The following is a 14379-nucleotide window of genomic DNA, read 5'->3' on the forward strand; positions in this document are numbered from 1 at the left end:
CCGGTGCAGCGCCTTATCCCGCCTGCCCCACGGAGTCCCCTCCAGCCTCCTCCTGCGGCCCTCGGGGTCCCCGGCCGCGCTGTCACAGCCCCTCGGGGCTGTTCCGGAGAGACCGCCAACTTAAGACACCTTCCCTGCCCTGGGAGGGTGCCGCTGAGGGGTTTATTTGACTCCCGGTGCGCTCCATGTGGCTCCGAGACGGAGCGAATTCCAGGTGAGCTGTGACACACCGGGCAGCCGCTGCCTCGGGCGGGGGCTGGAGCAGCTCTCGCCGCTGCTGCGGGCTCTGGGGAATCGCCCGGCAGCTGGCTGGCTGTGAAATGAAACTTCAGAAATCTTGGGCGTGTTTGCAAAGCCGTTGATCTCTGCTGAATCTGTGGTTCTCTGTGCTCTTGTAAAATAAAGATGAAAAAAAAGTCACCATTATTATTATTTTTACTTCTTGCTTTTATCTTTAAGAAAATAGGTTAATTAAACCCAGCTTGTTTCCAGGTTGATTTAATTTCCATTTGAGGACCAATTAGGCAATATGAGCTTTAAAATACTCTTACTATTTGAAAACTGTTTGGTGTAAAGTTTAGTGGCAGTGAAGTACTCTTCACTGATACTGTTTTATTTTTACTAGGAGGATATCTGGACTAGGTAGAGAAAAGGGCATTTAATAAATGTAAGGTAATTTTCTGCCTTATGTTTTTGTCCTAGGCCGCTAATGATGGTAACAATGTTCTTCTCTCTGTTTTCTTGAGAAGGGACAAAGGGAACAGTTGCTTCATCCCTTGACTTTCATCGATTAATCATAGAGTTCCGAGTGTTTAACTCATAGAGTTCAGAGTGTTTCACTCCACTTAATTTCAACAGAGCTTGTAAGTCCGGTTTGGGTATTTAAAGCGTGTGTTTTCATGGATATTTTCTGTAAAGCCATGGGTAGCAAGAGTCTTAATTTCCATGAGCTTTGTTTTTTGTTGTTTAAAATTTTTTTAAAAATATATCTTTAAATAATACTCCCCAGTCTGCACTCCCAATAGATTAAGCTAACTAGTTTTCCTTTGTGGCTCCTATCTGTTCTCAAAACAACAGCATTCACAAGTCTTGATTCTCTTTCTCTTTACTCTCATGTTGCCTTTCCCACACATTGCATTAGGCCCACTTATGTCCTCTCTCTTGTAATTTTATATAGTATCTGGGTTTGTGTGCAGGAAAGGTGGGAGGGGACTTTTAGGTGTTGGAGATGTTCTCTGTGTGTGCACTGAACAGTTGTGGTTGTGCTGAAATTATTAGTGTGTTCACCAAGGACAGGAAATGATGGTAAGACTCAGCTGTAGTCTGCCTGTTGCAACACTCTGTGTGTGGCTAGGTCATCCACTGTTGCACATGTGTGTACACTGTATTTTATGCAAAAGCCTTATTTGGTTTTTTTTAAGTAGATGTGTGTACATTGTTGTAAAGAATTGGGTCTTGTTCAAACCACATCTATTATAAACAGATGCTTAATTCAGTCAGCTTAATTCCCGCATTTGTTGCATTCTCTACATCTTGTTACATACTGAGGAGAAAACAGTCAAATGCGGCATTTCCTGGACCTTATGGTTTCTGATTGTAAAACTTAGTTTTCAGTTCCTACAAATGGTGCTCTTAGCTACCAAATGAGAAAACCCTCTCTAAAGAAAAGTTAATTCCGATCTAAAGTGCTAATATATTTTAGGTTTAAATTGGATTTGCTGCAAAGTGCACTTCAAAACCATGCAGTGATGAACAAGGCAGCAGAATGAGTATGTTAGTGTGCATGGAGTACTTTAACATGTCAGAAGCAGTGTAGTATCTGTATCAGCATATTTTAATCTTACTAAATTTAATCTACTTTGGGTCAGTTAAGATTTGACTTACCAAAGTAGCAAAGCTTTGCTGGTAAAAGGCTGGGGTATAGATACTATGATACACCACTACTAAGGTACCAAAGAAACTTCTAGGAGAATCTAACTGCTTTTTTTTCTGTATTAAGTTTCAGATAACAGGATGCAGATACACTGAGATCTGACAAACAACTCTCTAGACCGGGACTAATATGCTACCAAATTTACCCTGCTCTGCTCTTTGAGATGCTGGATTTGCATGTCTGTCTTCTGCATTAGTGATTATGTTCAAACATTTTACTTTGGGGGGCAGACACTGTTTTTAGGTTCCTGCAGCTGTCACTTGTGCTATATCCTTGAATACTGTGCCTTGAAATACATATTTTTTTACTTTAGTTTCTCATTTATCTGAATGACCCAGAGGTTTTGTGTAATTTATAGTTCTGTCCTGTTGTGGATACTTGACTTTATTCTGCTAACATAAAATGTATCTCCTCCATGTTAATGTCTAATTACCTTAGAGAAGTTTTCTGTCTGCCTTCAAGGCTGAGTGATGTGGGTGTTAATGCTAATGACTATGATAGCCTAGGTAAAGTTGTATGCATAATAGCTAAGAAAAGCACAGCTCTGGGTCTATACCCTGGGAGGCAGGATATCTGTAACTTCTTCTCCTTTCTATCTGTTTTAGCTTGTTACTCATGCGGAGTTCTTGAAGATGCTTGTGGCTTTCACATATGGTATATGTTCAGAAATAGATTCTATTATATATGAAGTTATGACATGAATGAGCAGCGTTGGGGTTTTGGAGCTCTGTCAGCATGAAGCTCAGGCACATTGTTGCAAGTCACTTTAAACATTTGAAAATAAAGTTGAGGACAGCCTCAGCTGCGGAAGAAAACAGATCTTGAACAAATTCTTTCTGATTTTCTGTATTCAGCTGTTGCAACTGAGAATTATTAAATGATCAGAGCTGTTGTGGCTGCTGGATTTGTTTGTTTGGGGCTTTTTGTTTTGTTTTGCTTTTTCTAAAATACAAATTCAGCTAAAAGCAGTGAGGACTCTAGAAATGGTAGCTGAAACCGAGAAATGTACTTGGCCATTGCAGCTCAGCCTCTACTGTCCTGCCTGTCTGGTGTGCCTGACTCAGTGCAAGCTCCTTAGGGTAGAAGTCACGTGTTGGTGTGTGTCACTGAGCACAGCAGAGCCTAATCCTATTTCAGTGTCTGGGCACTCCATGATGTTAACCATGAAAGTAAAGAAATAGAGTTGAGCTGCTTTCAATCTGGCAGATGCCGAGCAGTTTTTGTAATGTCTGTTTGGTAGTGATTCTCAGTCTTTGGATGCAGGCTATTCTAGACACACCTCTTGAATAGTTTTCTGTAGAAAATATGTACCGATAAGCAAGACTTGACAGGAATCCCTGTTATGTGCAACAGGAGGAGCAAATAGGAGAGAGAACTGACTTTCACTGACCTCTAAGCCCCAAGCTGAAGTAGTGCATTGAGAGTTGCTATGTGCATCTAGCTCTTAGAGATATCTCTAAACTAAATAATTGTATATCTGGCTGTGAGACAGACATCCTGACATAAAGATAGTGGCTGCCTAATAGCATCTGGTAAGTCACAGGAGGAAGGCTGCAGATAGGATGCTTTATGTGTCTCTGTTGTTTTCCAAATTTGTAACAGTTTAGACCGAATGTGAAAACTCTTCGTTTGAAGTCATTGAAAAGCATGCTAGGCTAGCTCTACATTCCTTGTCCAGCCATAAGGTGTGTATATGTCTGTCGTTTTTGACTTCTTGCTTTCAAGTTCAGTTGTTAAACTACAAGTACTTGAACTGAACATTTCCCCTCTAGTCTTTAAGTTGTGGGGGTTTGATGCCTGATTCATTTTAGGTTGGCAAACACAGCTGCTGCCATGTCAACACTTAATTATTTCCTTCTGCACGTTTTCTTTGGCACTTATGTTACCATGGGTGTGCAAACAAGTCTCCCTTTCCTCTGCTTTCCAATGTAATGCATAGATTGAGAATTAAGATTTTTCTTTTGACTCATCTTTACACGTTAGCAACTTTTTAAGTCGTCTTCAGATTTTTCCTGTGTGCTGGTTGTACTTAAACCTTAAAAAAAATCACAGCAAGACCATGGTAATATGTGGTGCTACAGTTGTCATGCAGCACTTTTATGTAATTGCTGTGCAGTAACAATACAGAGTAGTAAAGGTGAGAAACTCATCCTTTTTTGTAAGTGTTTCTAAGTATTCTGTGTTTACTGTAGTGATATCTTTTGAATTTCTTTTATAATTTTGAATTTTTTTTATTATCATTAGGAAAAAAAAGTAGTTTGAGACTTTCTGGCCATTCTGATGAATGTTTTCAGGGTAGAAATTGCAAAGATTTCCCTTACTGAATGCAGTCATGCTTTTCTCCCATCTTAATTCCAGCCAGTTCTGTTATTATGGCTCATGATGATACTGCAAAGAGTGTTATCACAACTGTAATCTCCTATCTCTTGTGCCAGTCACTTAGGTCACTTTTAGGTCACTTCTCTCTTATCTGATGCTACTTATTCTCATAATTCTGGAGGCTTTTCCTAGTCACAGTGTACACATTTTTTACTGTTCCAGTTTTAGTCTGTTCCACTTTCATATAGTTGTTGGTGAAAAGGAATGAAGCTCCTGGTGTTAATGGTTCTGATAAGGAGCAGCTGTGTGGATATACTCCATTTGCTTCACATGTATACTCTGTCCAGAGAGTAGCTGAAACCCCTGAAGAGACAATTTCTGAACAGCCTGGCAATCAGCAAAAGAACCATGTGTGCGGGACACTTTATCCTTCTCGGTGCACAAGCCCATCTGTGTCACTGTTAATTCTGCTTGTTACAGAAGGTTAAGTCCTGCCCTTCAAGTTTTCATGTGAGTAGAGTAGGATGTAGGTCTCTGGTACTACTTTCTTCCATCTTGCTGGTCACGCATGTTAAAAACATTTTCTTGCATTGTCTCCCTCTTCTCCAAGATAATTGCTTTGTCAGTGTGCCTAGAAAAATAGCCTTGGGGAGGGATAGAGTTACTTCATGCTCATAGTTGCTGAAGTGAAATGTACAGTTCTTATTTTTACAGAACTACTTCTGTCCTGTCTGCAGTGACAACATATGATTTTGAGACCAGTCTTGCTAAGTGTTACTGTCAAAAAGGTTCTGGTGCTACCTCAGGCTGTGAGCCATAACTGTGGCATCTGCCCTGAATATGATGTGGAATGCATCTTGCTCATACTGGCAGCTGAGACTACATTTGCTGTAACTGTGCTGCCAGAAAAGAAGTTTGTTTAATAGTCTGATAAAGGACTGTATTCTGAAGGAGAGTGAATGATTCTATTATTTTTCAGTGCCTCTTGCTTGTGACAAATACAGGTGCTGAGATTTCCGACACAAAACTCTGACAGCATAAAATCTGAATTTAAGAGCAATTTATGATGGCAGGAAGGAAGTTTCACTATGAATGTGATTCAGTCCCTGACAGTCTCGTATACCTTAAAAAAAGAAACAGCAAGTGTCTGTTAATCTTCTGTGGTAGTGCTTGACTGATTTAGAATAACAATGTGTAAATCATCAGTAGCAACAGTGATCCTGAAGACAGGCGAGTGATTATTGTCTGTGTATTTGGGAGCAGATGAAGCGAGCTCCAAAGGATGTGGGCTACTGACTCTCTGCTAGTTTAGGATGACTGCGGTTGGGAGTTTGTGGTGGCTTTCTCAGGTTCACTCCCTGATACCTTGCTGCTTGCCAAAGGAAGGCAGGTTGGTACTTGCTGAGAGATGCCTTTCTGCAATTTGGTAGCTGTGTGGGATTTTCCCCCTCAGCTGGATGTATCTGTGCTTGTGCAGCATAGAGACACGTGAGCTCTCATTTCATGGGAACTGTGCAGCCATTTAGGTAGCAGGTCCACCTTTTTAGCAATGACTTCACCACCTCAAAAAGAAGGTAGGCCACCTTGAATGCATTTGGGGCTCCTATTTGGAGCTGACATTTTTGCTAAAAGATTGAAGGTGTTTGCTTTTTAAATAAACAATATTGGAATAAAGAAACAAAAAAAAAAAGAGAAGGTGTTAAGACTATGCCTGAAGAGAAGACTTCTCCCTAACTTTTTGTTTTGCTAATAATAATTGATAGGACTCTGTGGTCTTCCCTGGAAACTTGTCAGAACTCCATTTTACTTGCTGTTACTGTTAAATAGGGTTAGCTGAATCACTCAGAACAGCCATGTTTAGTTTCCTTAAAAGATAACATTCTGATAATGGTTTTGTCACTTGTTAAGATGTGAGAGGACCAGAGAGAATGGTCACTGGAACAGGGGAGGTTCCATCTGAATATCAGAAAGTTTTTCTTTCACTGGGAGGGTGAATGAGCACTGGCACAGGTTGCCCAGAGAAGATGGGGTCTCCCTCCTTGGAGATACTCAAAAGCTGTCTGGATGTGGTCCTGGGTGACCTGTTCCAGGCGATTCTGCTTGTGTGGGGGGATTGAACCCAATGCCCTCCAACTGGGGGGGTCCCTTCCAACTTGAACCATTCTGAGATAATTTTACTAGGGTATTTTTAAGTGTAGCGTAGTGCAGTTCTGCTCTTCAAAATCTTAGATGAGCAAATTAATTTTGAAAAGCCAGACAGAGTCTTGGTATTTCTGGTCTTGCCTGGGCCTCAATGAAGTTAATAAGTAACCTTGTGGTTGGGATACCGGTCCTCTCTCTTCCAACAGGGTGCAACCATTGTTGGAGTAGGCTTCCTGTGGAGGGTTGGTGGTGTCTGTCTGAGAGAATTTGAGTTTTGGAAAGGACTAGAACTACCGGGGTGTTCTAATTTGCTTGACACTGAAGTTGAATAATGGCAATATGTATATGAAGAGAGGAGAATCTGGGCTAGATCTTGTCCTGTTATTGAACTCTAGTAACAACCATGTTAGGAAAGACAAGTTAATATTTCTTGTTTGCTTTCTGATTAAGGTCAAACAATGGAAGGAAAAGAGTTTAGGTGTTGGTCTACAGGACTCTGTCATGTCTTGGCAAGAAAGATACTGGTTTTTAAGATGTGAATTCAGTGGGTGTGGTCTTACTAGTGCCAACAAATACTGTTAAGTGAATAGAATGATGGACAACAAAGGTGTATCATGGACCTGTTTGCCTAGGCAGAGAAGGCAGCCAGCTTGGTTTAGATTCCAGTAAAATTTCTGTGCCGAAAATATCCAGCTGAAGTATTGTGACTGATTCTTGTCTTCCTTAACTGAATGGTACTGATATTGTTTTACTGAGTGACCTAACTAGGAAGTTAACAATTCATATTTCTTACACTACTGCCACAGCTGCTGAAATTCAGGAAGTATAAAACACATTCATTCTTTCCTGTTGTTTAAAAAAAAAAAGTTGTATCAGTGAGTTCAGTCGCAGATTTCTTATTGTCTTTCAAACCCACTAATTTCAACTGTAAGACCAGAAGCACTCAAAATTAGAACTTTATAAACCTTAGTTTTATAGGGCTCACTTACTAAATATCTTCCAGTGCTTAGATAATATAAAATTGGTGAGGGAGGAGAACTTGCCGAGGTAGGGAAGTGCTTCTGTGCATAAAGTCAGTTCTTGTCTTTTAGCTGATACCCAGTTTGTTTTGTTAAAACAAGCTTTTTTAACATCCTATTTCTTAGAATAAGAATACAAATGCATAGCTGAAATAATGCTTTTTCACTCACTGAATAAATAGGGAACTTTGTTTCAGATTCAGAGATAAGAGGTTAGAATTTTCCACAGGATGGCTGAATCATAAGTCTTCTTTCCACACACATGGACGCAATTTTATGGCTTATTTTCCTATGTATAATACTATATTGTACTTTACTACTAGAAGTTCCGCAGGATCAACACTTGCACTTGAAAATCAACAGCACAGCCATTGCCAGGCTAGCACTTTTGCTGACACCTGCTGTTTGTTTGCTTGTTTTTGAAAGAAGAAAAAAAAATTAATGGCAGGCTTTGACAAAAATGGTATATTTGATAAGTGTGGTTTATAAATTCTTTTTTTTCTTTATTGCTGGAACACTTAAGTATTCAATATCACTCTCTTCTGCTATGTCATGTGCATTCAGTTGTTGGTGTACTGAAGATCCCTTGCAGGTAATACTACATTTTAAAAGATCAGATTTCAGGTAATGGGACACCATTGAGTATTTTTAAATGCATACAAGTAATTGTTTTCACCAGAAAAAGTTTAATAATCTGCTTTTAGTCCTAGTTGATTACTTTAATAAGCTGAGCAAGGAAAATGCAACTTCCCATTTCTTTCTGGCTCTATTGTCAGCCATCTCTATTTTTAAAGAAGTGGTTTTCTTAATTTCGTAGTAATTAGGTGGTAGAACAGTGGCTGTATTTCAGTGACATCAAGTCACTGTTCTCACTTTGGGAAAGGTTTGTGGTCATAACAGCTTCCTAGTTGAAGAGGCTTGGGGAATCTTGGTTTCTGGGGCACAGCTCAGCATTTGAAAACATTGGTGTTTTCCTAACTGTGGATGTTGACATTCCAGGCATGATAGTTCTCATTGAACCACCAAGCACTCCTTGTCAAGCGAGTTCGCATTATTTACTTTAATATGACTAGAATGCATGGTTAGCATAAACAGGCCCTTCTGTTGAGGGCAGGATGAGAGTTGTTTGCTTCTGGCTTGCTCAAATTTAAATAGTAGTCCAGTCTCCAGAGTCCTTCTACAAAAGGATCATCTTTGCTTGCTGTTAAGTGAATTTTATGTTCTAAGTTAAAAAAAAAAGTTTGTCTCTTGACTGGTAGAAAGGTGCAATGCCTATCTCACTGTGGCCTGTGTCCCAGCACTCACATCTTGCAGAACTAGAATTCTTGAGGGATTTTCTTTCTAAATATCATTGCTCAACATTCTGCAAGTGCATTGCAACTTGATCTGCCTTGTGATGGCTTACTTAAGAAGAGAGATGGTATAGGCTGTGCATTTGTTGTACATTAATTTATTGATAAAATTGTATCTTCTTTATTAGCCCAGCATAATGCACTTAGAGCTGAGAGGAAGGGTGATATTTGGTAATGGAACTAGGGATGAAGGGCTGGAAAACAGGATTTTGTATTTTTTTCTCATCTATTAATGTACAAAACTTAAATTCTTCTCTTTTTATTCTGATTTACCAAACTGTTTTTTTACTTCCTTGTGGGTTTTCTTGGCCCTTGAAAATCATGAGGGTGTTTTGAGTAAATACAGCCAAGTCAGCTTATGAAGCTGTTTTGCCCAGTCTGTGAATGCCACTGACACATTTGCATGCAAAAATGCTTTGTGAAATGTAGGAGGAGTGCAAACAAAAATTGCAAGGCATAGATGGGTTAGATTTGTGCTCGGATTGACTTTGAAGAAGGGAATTGTTCTGATCTCCTACTTCCTCCTTGCACTGAGTTTCTGAAGTGCTTGTTTCTCTGTGTCTGAGTTCCAGAGCTCTGGGGACTGTAGCTGTCTTTGGAAAGGCAAGGACATGCAAAGCATTGACATCAAATCAAGAAGAAAATATGTGTAACTTTCATTGTCAAAACTGATGTAATTGAAGTTACCTATGGTAGCCTAAACTAAATGCTGAAAAGTACCATTTCTTCGATCTGCCCCTTTTAAAAATTACAGTCCTTAAAAAAAACCCATAAAGACACACAAACTTTGCACAGAAGAAATACATGTAAGCAAGTAAAGCTTAAGTAATTTCTTTTTATTAATGGAAACCTAAGAGTATTAAGGCAAGGTCAGTTTGCAGCCCAGATTAAATCAGCGATAATAACATTGGCAAGTGGTATATAAAGACTTCCTTGCTGAAGGTGGCTGTACTGACACGTAACATGACTGGAAGAAAGTTCCTGGATTCTCATGCTCAGTATTTGTTGCAGTCAATGCATTTGTATATGCCCTTTTGTAAAGTTACCAAGCATCATCTTAAAATAGTCAAAGCTTGTCTCATTAACAAATTATTTCAAAGCTTAAGTGTTTGGGCTACAGCTTTATTCCAGGATTCTGGCTAAATGTACCTACAACCAGTTTGTATGCCCAGCTGGATAAAATTGGTATTTTCTCTCAGTATTTATAAGAGCATTTGCACCCTTTGTAAAGGGGTTTTCTCTCTGTTCATGTAAGGGAGACTCTCTTTCCTCCAGTCAGTTTAGGAGACTTGAATTTAGACTTGAAGAGATGCAGGGAATCTTGTGATATGACTGATTAGGTAAGCTCATGGTTTTCATTTCAGGACAATATTATGCTGTCAATCTTCCTTGCATAAACTTATATATATCTCACCTGTGTCTTAGGTGCTATTTTTTTTTTCCTGACCAGATTAGATACTGGCAGTGCCTTTTTTTTTTTATGCTTCCCTATCTGGCTCTGTAGGAAATGCCTTAATTTATGTCATGGGTAGGTCTTTCCTCTTTTCATACCTTCAGCAGTTTGGTGATGAGTTGATCAGACGTACCCCATGCATGTGAGTACCGTCCTCTCCTTAGTCACTTCTCACTGTCACAGCAGAACTTCTGCATGTCTTACTCCTTGGATCCTGACCTTGCCTCCAGGGCTGATGAACTGCATTTCCTCTCACTGCTTCTCTTCATGTGGTTCCTCTCCCCTGGTGTCCTAGTTGTTCAGTGCATCAAAAGTGCCTCTATACATTTGTCAGCAGCAACTTTTAGAAGACACCTCAATTCCCCTGCCAGTAGTAGGACTGTAGATAAAACTTAACCCCAAGATAATTCTTGGCAACTTCTTCTGGTGATCTGTGTCCAGCCTGATAATTTTTTATTGTCTGTGCCCAGTCAGTCACTTTGCAATTCTTCTACCAAATAAGATCATTACCAGCTTTTTTTAATGCAGCTGTTGTTGGGTCCAGATGAGATCTAAGATTTCTCCTATTTTTAATTTTTTGTAAAAAGCTGCTCTGTTACTATTGACTACATGGTACTGATTGTAGTAGGGCTGATTTCTTTTTGCTTTTCTCCCCTCAGCTTCAACTCTAAAGACAGGTGTTCTGTTTGCTCTTCTGCCATCATGGAGTATCTCCAGCAGGGTTTTTTTGGTCTACTTTAGAAATATAGATTATAGGTTTTAAATTACTTTATTGGCTAGAGGTCAAGTTGACACAATAGCTTGAGAATACATGAAAGCTTTATTTGCAGCTCTATGTACAATTTAATCTGCCTTTTTTTTTTGCAGAGCTCTGTAGTGGTTTCATCTGTTTTTCTTCACGCATGCTCAAGATGTTACTTTTAATTCCATGCTGGATTTGGTAGTTTCCAGTTCTGTTTCATAATAGACATCCTATCTTTGTTTCTTTACTAAGAAATTTTCACTTCCACATTACTACTCCACATAGTTTCTATGAGTTATTGAAGAACTTTGTTTTTAATATCTTTTAAATAAAATTTTTTTAAAAGGTATAACATTATTCCTGTACTTTAACATCTGAGATGCAGCTTCTTTAATCATCTTCTCTGCCTTTTGGGAGGTGTGGTGAAGTGCTTATCTAGCTGGGCCTGTTTCATCTTTCAAGTTATCTACTGCATGCTGCATCCCATGAGGCATTTCCAGATTTGTTTATGCACACTTAATGAAGCAGGAACTCAGCATTTTCAATTTAGAGAGTCTGAACTCCTCGCTCTACCTGACTACTTAAACTTCATATCAGTCAGAAGTTAATCTCATGTAATGCCCAATTCACTGGGATATTTTTTCATTCTAATAAAATAAAGTCTGTAGCAAGGCTGGTTTTCTTTGAATCTACTGCAGACTCTGAACAAGGCTGTCCTTTTTAAGTGGTTGGTTTTGGTCTGGGTTTTTTGTTTTTGTTTTGTTTTGGTTTTTTTGGTTGTTTTTTTTTTTTTGACTCAATCAGATTCTGTTCTTTTGCAGTGCTGTGTTTGGGGTGGTTTTTTTAAAATGTATCACAATTCTAAGTGGTGTATATTTGAACTATCCCTACCTTTATGGGCTTTTTTTGAATAGCATGTGCATTTTACTATGTGTTGTAGCCACGAAGATGCTGTTGTCCCCATGATATTTAATCTTGTATTTAATTCAAATTCATTAGTTTTGCAGTGGAGGCTTCTTTTTGTAAGTACACAAATACTTTAGAATGTTTTATCTTGTCATGCCTGTTCACCCGGGCAGACTACTTGTCTGCCAGAACACTATTCTAATCTGTGTTAGGACTTTCAGCCCTTTATCAAGCAATCAGAGATAAGAGTCGTTCTTGGTCACATTCTCATTTTCCTTTACTCGCGCATCGAGGTTGGAGGTTTTGTGGGTGCCCAACAACTCTCACTTCTCACTTTCATCTGTAAATCCTTCCCTGGGTGTGTCACCTTGTCCTTCATGGTCAGTGTCCTTGTCTCATAATTGAGAGTCCTTGAGCAGGAGAGTGCTGCTGAGTGACTCTGAAATGCTGTAATGTTTCACCCATCTTTCTCTCTCCTCATTATTTTAATGCTTCTTTATCAAGTCACTTGAGATATACTGGATCAATTGTTTGAAGTCCTGCCATATAAATAATCTCCAGAGTCTGTCCCCCTTCCTTAAGTAACCTTGAACACCCAGATAGAATACAGCTTTGAATCAGCAGGGAAATACATAAAGTGCAAGGGAGAAGGGGAAAGCCAATATATGTGAAACCGTTCACTTAAATGTGACCTTATATATTTTATAAACATAAAAAAGCTTTCAAGTTGCATTTATGTGAATAGACATAATTAACTGAAAATATTTATATGTCATTTTCTTTCAGTCACAAATACAGTAGTTGCTGTTGCCAAGGTTTATCAACAGCTATTGCTACAGCTAAGGCATATTTGCAGGTCATCATATGTAGAGAAAAACATCTGGTAAAGAAATAGATTCTGGAATTTATAGACATCTTGACTGATCACATCTATTTGGGGTTTTTTTGTCCAAGAAAATGTCTTTGAATAAACTTACTGTGAATAGGTTGAAGCTTCTGCAGGATGGTATTTATTTATTCTGGTGGGCGTTAATGTATTTACTCTGATGGATCTTGTTGTTTTAACAGAATTGCTTTAGAATTAATGCTTCCGTGACAGTTTTGTGACTATTTAGGCCACAGTTGTCCTGACCTGAGGCTGATAATGCTTTTTTTTTTTTTTGTGGGTTTCTTCACATGTGACTCTTAAGAGGGGAAGGAGCTACACTGTAGATGTTCTAATTTTGGAGACGAGAGCAAAATCTCTTCAGTATGACAGATGACAAGAAAACAAATTACCTTTTTCTGGTATCTTTTCTCTCCTGCTAATCCCCAGATCCAGATTTAGTAGCACTATGTGTCCACCGTAGCTGCGTGCTTCCTTTCCAGTCCGATGCTGCGGTTGCGTTGGCGGATCCCCGCTGTTCTTCCCTCCTTCCGCTTGTGTGGGTTTTACTGCTGATTTCTTAAAAGGCAGCATGTGGTGAGTCTCTACTCACTGCACCTTACATGGTGATTTCAGATGTGGGGAGAGGGTGAGAGGCTGTTTGGTGTTCGGGACTAGTGCAGCCCTGGCTGCCAGGCTGCCTGCCCTGCCTCTGCCTGGTTGCTTCTGCCTGAGAGCAGAACAGCTCAGCTCGGAAGGAAGAGCCCCGTGGAGTTTTGGGGCACTGAGCTCTGATTCATGACAGCTAGCACACAGCTGTAAGACTATATTTATCCATATACATGGATGATATTTCATACATTTTGCAGGTTTTTTTAACCCTCATTTGTTCTAAATAGTCTGTTGTGGTTGGCAGTGTTTTAAAATAAAAACGTGTTCTGTAAGAGTAACCGGATCTAGTATACAAAGTGCCTCTCCAGTACTCACCCCTATTTTTGATGCTATTTATCCACACTTTGATTTGTTACTTCAGAAACAAATGGGAATGAGTGTCATGATTTTGTGCTTTATCAGAAGCTGGTAAATGAAGTCTGCACCTGCACTGACAGTAGGGAGCCTTTCTGTTCTGGGGCAGTTCAGCTAGCAGTAGAGCACAGATGTCTCAATGCAGAACAGTGCATGTCAGGAGGCTCACTTTAAAACCTCTCGTAAGCAGTGAACAGACATAGTTCCTTTAACCTGTTTTATTCAGCCTGGTCTGCACCTCAGAAGTGGTAGTTCAGAGGGCAGAAAATCTGTGGCATACTATACTACCTTTGGTCTTGTTCAGTGTAGTAGGTACTTCTTGGCAGTCCTCCAGGCAGTGTTCCTACAGTGCTTGCACAGCTCTAACACAGGCAATTCTGGAATTTTACAGCTGAAGTGAAGGGCCAGGTAATGTGGCATTTGGTGGTTCATATGGTCTGGTAAATGTTTTATTTTCCGTAAGTAGCATTATTCTTCTTTTCCCCACTCAGTAAAGAAGAAGAGGATGGAGGAATCCAGAGAGAAAATAGTTAGATGGTCAGATGGTGGTTTGGAGGGAAAAGAACAAAGTTTGGAGCTATGGCCTGAGGGAAAGTGGAAAGACTCGTCATTGCAGCAGTGG

General features: G+C 39.6%; 1 protein-coding gene across 4 annotated transcripts in view; it reads left to right on the top strand.

Moving 5' to 3' along the window:
* The first annotated feature begins 62 nt into the window (after window positions 1-62).
* Window positions 63-14379, top strand: part of OSBPL3 (oxysterol binding protein like 3) — an 87630-nt gene continuing 73313 nt past the window's right edge. For 2 of the 4 annotated variants that reach the window (XM_017731178.1, XM_008631327.2), the window contains exon 1: window positions 65-214. The gene's annotated coding sequence lies outside the window, so the exon portion shown is untranslated. Of the gene's footprint in view, window positions 215-14379 lie in introns of all 4 variants that reach the window. The other 2 variants (XM_017731177.1, XM_008631329.2) reach the window with 2 other exon arrangements.

Source organism: Corvus brachyrhynchos, unplaced genomic scaffold (assembly GCF_000691975.1).
Source record: "Corvus brachyrhynchos isolate BGI_N302 unplaced genomic scaffold, ASM69197v1 scaffold84, whole genome shotgun sequence".
Taxonomy (NCBI): domain Eukaryota; kingdom Metazoa; phylum Chordata; class Aves; order Passeriformes; family Corvidae; genus Corvus; species Corvus brachyrhynchos.